This window comes from Rhagoletis pomonella, unplaced genomic scaffold (genome assembly GCF_013731165.1).
Source record: "Rhagoletis pomonella isolate Grant_MI unplaced genomic scaffold, Rhpom_1.0 Rhpom_scaffold_00001, whole genome shotgun sequence".
Lineage (NCBI taxonomy): Eukaryota > Metazoa > Arthropoda > Insecta > Diptera > Tephritidae > Rhagoletis > Rhagoletis pomonella.
The window spans coordinates 106,722,308-106,725,983 of NW_023458555.1; the positions used below are offsets into that span (position 1 = coordinate 106,722,308).

Sequence of the window (3,676 nt, forward strand, 5' to 3'; positions counted from 1 at the left end):
TACTTTCGGAGGCTGGATTGCCAACCATCGAAGAGAGAATTTAGCTTAACACCAAAAAACTAGTCTCTAAACTTTTTATTTGTAATAACAACGCACTTTGCCAATCGGTTATTACTGAAATCAATCGCAGCCGCCCTCTTAGACAAAAATCCGTAATATCCAAATGCACTGGATACCGGATAGTCGGCCGCTATGGTGTAGTGGTAAGCAGTGCGCGCTTCCACTCCGCAGCACCTGAGTTCAAACCCTGGTCAAAGCAACATCGCAAAAAATATAGAAAAAAGGGTTTTTCTTAACAGCGGTCGTACCTCGGCAGGCAATGGCAAACCTCCGAGTGTATTTCTGCAATTAAAAACAGCTTCTCATGAAAAAACTGTAGGTCCCTCCGCTTTGTGTGACAACATCAAGGCGCACACCACAAATCGGAGGAGAAGCTCGGCCAAACACTAACATATGTATAAGCGCCAATCTATTATTATTATTATTATTATTAAATAACGGAAAGAGCTTGGAATCAACACCCCGATACTAAGCCAGAAAAAGGAATTTTCACCATGGTTGTTGAACAAGTCACCTTTTATCCTACACCTCAGTAAACATGCGAGAAACATCACAAGCCCAACGGTTTACCAACAATTATTCGCCAAAGCTTTATCTCCATTTCTTCCAGTGTGGCAACTGTCTTCACCGACGGATCCAAGTCCGTAGACTATACTTCATTCGCAGTAGTCAATTCTTCCGGTGATACGATAACTGCAGGCCATTTACCTCATTTTGAATCTGTCTACACAGCTGAAGCCGCAGCGATTTTGAAAGCTATCAATTTCGCTGAAAGTTGTTCTTCTAAAACAATAATTTGTACAGACAGCATGTCAACTATAACATTTATACTAAATCCTTCGAACAGTAACTATTGCATAAGCTGCATCCGCAACAAATTAATCGAAAACAAAGATACAATAAAAATCATGTGGGTTCCTGGACTCAGTGTAATAACAGGAAACAAACTTGCGGACCAGCGTGCTAAGGAAGCCGGAAAATAGCCACTGCATACCTTCCAATTTCTTGACAAAAATGATATACATAAATTTTTCTCATCACAACAGAGGCACAAGTAAGTGATTGACTGGAAAACCATTCAACATCACTACACACAATTTAATGTCGACAGAAGTAAACCCAAATACCCACCATCAATTCGGTGCAACGGCATCAAAGCTTTCGTTCGACTTCGCTTGGGGCACACTATAGCCACACACTCATGCAGACTCGCTGGTCAAAACCCACCAAATTGTCAATACTGTTTTGCAACACCACTAACCTCCACACACTTAAAGCGCAAACAGTCAACGACGTAGCGTAGACGTAGGTTGACGCAGACACGATCTAGCTTATGGCATTCGCATGTTAACGAAAACTCACCACCGCATGGCGGTGACGTTGCCGTTGCTTCTCTCTCTCTATCAACAGTAAATTTTATATGCTGCTACGTACGTCAACCTACGTTTACGCTACGTCGTTGAATAACTGAGCTTTTACTCAGCGATTGCCCTCATTTTTTCACGTGTAACAGCAATTGTATTGTTGGTTCACGCTTAAAAAACAAAAAATAAAATAAATATATAATACACAACGTTTCAGAAATATACATGCGACTGTAACGTTAACAACAAAAATTTTGACCATATGGTCTTCAGTTGTGTCTCACTTTAATTGATTTTAAGTACGTAAAAAAATTATAACTTTTAAGTACTTAGTTTTGTTAAAAATGTTAGGTTATTTCTGAGCTCGTGGTCACTTGGCCGGGGTCCTTTCGGATCGGAGGCCCATGGCATTTTGGGAGCCCTGCCGCCCTGTAGTTACCCCTCTGCTTATTTGACAAGTTAACCCGAGTCACCCCTCCCCAACCAAAATTCTGTATACGCCATTGAGTTAAATGAAGTGGAATAAAGTTTGAAGTACAAATCAGCATACATTTCAGAAAAATAAGGGTATTTGCGCACTGAATTGAGAATTGAAAGTTTTCAGTACAGTGAAAGTTCAGTACGTACTTCCCAAATCAGTACGTAAACGTAGGGTTATAACCAGAGCTCGGCACTACCACAAACAAGCGTGAGCTAAAAGTGAGAATGTGTTAGTATATCCAATTCATTTTGCATGCTCGCGTTCGCATCGTTCCGCTCTCGCTTGTACGTACGTACACGCGATGCTTACGCTCTTTTAGCACCTGCTAAGTCTCTGCCCATGCCTGATATAATTCTTATCCGCGAAGTAAAAAACTATTTTTTATCTCATAACTATAATGAAACAATTGTTTTCGTTCGAATTCGGACAACTTTTTAATTAGAAATTTCGAGATAACAGTTATTTTTGGTTCCTGGTTAGTATATTGCATAGCTACTTACATTTTCAGCACCTCCAATCAAATGAGAAACTACGACCCATTATTGAGTCTCGTTTTTGCATTGACAATTCGAAGATTTGTAGTCTCATAGCCGTAAGTTCTTCGAAAGTGTCGTGCTGGTAGGCCCCTACATTAGATCATAGCAGTTTATGGTTTTGTCGGTTCCTTGCAGTTGATGTAAGTGCTAGAATTTTTAGTGGTTGGTCAAAGTACTTACATACATGTGTATGCACATTTACATATATATATTAACCTTCATATGCACATACATACACATATCTGTGGTGTCAGATATACAAAGGATAGCTCAATTTTTTTTTAAAAGCACAATTGCATTTTCAATTAAACATTTAAAATTTCAGAGAAATTTTTTACTGGTACATACTTTACAAACAAGTTCTATGCGCATACATAAATTTCAATAGAATATTATAACAATAATAAGTTTTAACTTATAAGGATGCATTTATTTTTATTAATTTATGTAATTTAATCCACAAAACCAAAAATATCAAAATTCGAGTTATCATTTATGTACATACGTATGTTCTTGGGGCCACAGATATGTACTTGTATGTTCATATGTATGTATCTACTTACCTACTGGCATCAGTTTATATCAGTGAAGATTGTTTCTGCTCATAATACAAATTTTAAATCAAAAGCTAGTTGTCATATTTTTTGTTTTGCAAACGGATTGATTTGTAATTAACTCAGACAAATACTTTATGTATGTACATTGTTACATTCAATATATCGTTTTCAGGACAACGTTTCACAACTGTTTATAGATATCTTTACCCAAATGAGCTTGTTTATGATTTCACTGTTATATATATGAAAACTCGTTCAGCGATGTTTGCGTAAAATGCTTCGTTTAAATAGACATATTCAATTTATTCAATGAAGTTAATGTAAACATTGGACACCTGACTCTTAAATACAAATTTGTTTTTAACTTTGTAGAGGACCAAGTTCGAATTAGTTGCTCTTATTCATATATGTGCATATGTATGTGTATGTACGGCTATATACATAAGCACATTCTCAGTTGCATATATGGATAAGTAAACGTAGCGTCTTATACATGCATACATTGTATGGACGTGGTACTAATCGATTTAACAAATTTATCGCAGCAAATGAAGGTCGATTTCCAAATCTATAGTCGTGGATTAACATTCCACAATCGTTTTCATGGATTAAACTGCCTTGCATGAATTTATTTAAAAGGATTTATGTATATAAATCTGTTGCTTGACTTAGCTTTTT

At 37.0% G+C, this 3,676-nt stretch overlaps 1 long non-coding RNA gene across 1 annotated transcript; it reads right to left on the reverse strand.

The window, feature by feature from the left end:
- Positions 1–2,406: 2,406 nt before the first annotated feature.
- LOC118749529 lies at positions 2,407–3,416 on the reverse strand. Its single transcript, XR_004994238.1, has 2 exons — positions 3,005–3,416; positions 2,407–2,588 (listed from the first exon to the last, which is right to left on the reverse strand). It is a non-coding gene; the product is annotated as an uncharacterized LOC118749529 (long non-coding RNA).
- Positions 3,417–3,676: the final 260 nt, after the last annotated feature.